Source organism: Limulus polyphemus, unplaced genomic scaffold, assembly GCF_000517525.1.
Source record: "Limulus polyphemus unplaced genomic scaffold, Limulus_polyphemus-2.1.2 Scaffold3242, whole genome shotgun sequence".
NCBI lineage: Eukaryota > Metazoa > Arthropoda > Merostomata > Xiphosura > Limulidae > Limulus > Limulus polyphemus.
This window is the reverse complement of record NW_013668852.1, coordinates 13,549-14,131: the sequence shown is the minus strand read 5'-3', so window position 1 is coordinate 14,131 and position 583 is coordinate 13,549. Positions and strand designations below refer to the sequence as shown.

General features: G+C 33.8%; 1 protein-coding gene across 2 annotated transcripts in view; it reads right to left on the bottom strand.

The window, feature by feature from the left end:
- LOC106468974 (CREB-regulated transcription coactivator 1-like) overlaps positions 1-583 on the bottom strand; it is a 42,483-nt gene that overhangs the window by 28,949 nt on the left and 12,951 nt on the right. The window lies entirely within an intron of this gene.

Genomic DNA, 583 nt, shown 5'->3' with positions numbered 1-583 from the left:
CCCAAAACTTTGTCTTCAAAATAAGGGTGCGACTTATATTCCAAAAAATACAGTAAATCTACTCTGTGCTCATATCTCAATTACTGTTTTTCAGATATCATAAAAAACATTTGCAGTTTGCTTTCCATCTACCAACAAATAAAGACTTTCCAATGATCCCACCCTTGAACACCCTACATCTCACTGATCATGAGAAAATCATGGTTGTTTGAAAAAAATCCAGCAACTTTGACCTTGAATCCCTTTATAATATTCAACATTGTATAAAGCGTCAACCTGCCAAGATTGATTCAACAGGCTGGGATTAATTCACCAACAGGCTTTACAAAATAGAAATAGAGTTAAGTTCAATTTTGACTCGCTTAGTTCATAGTATTTACATACAAATTTTGGTTGAGATTGGCCCAATAGGCTCGGAGGAGTTAGGGTGCAAACAAACACGCATTTTGTCTGTATATACATATATATATTTATATATAGTTCATAGTATTTACATACAAATTTTAGTTGAGATTGGCCCAATAGGCTTGGAGGAGTTAGGGTGCAAACAAACACGCATTTTGTCTGTATATACATATATATA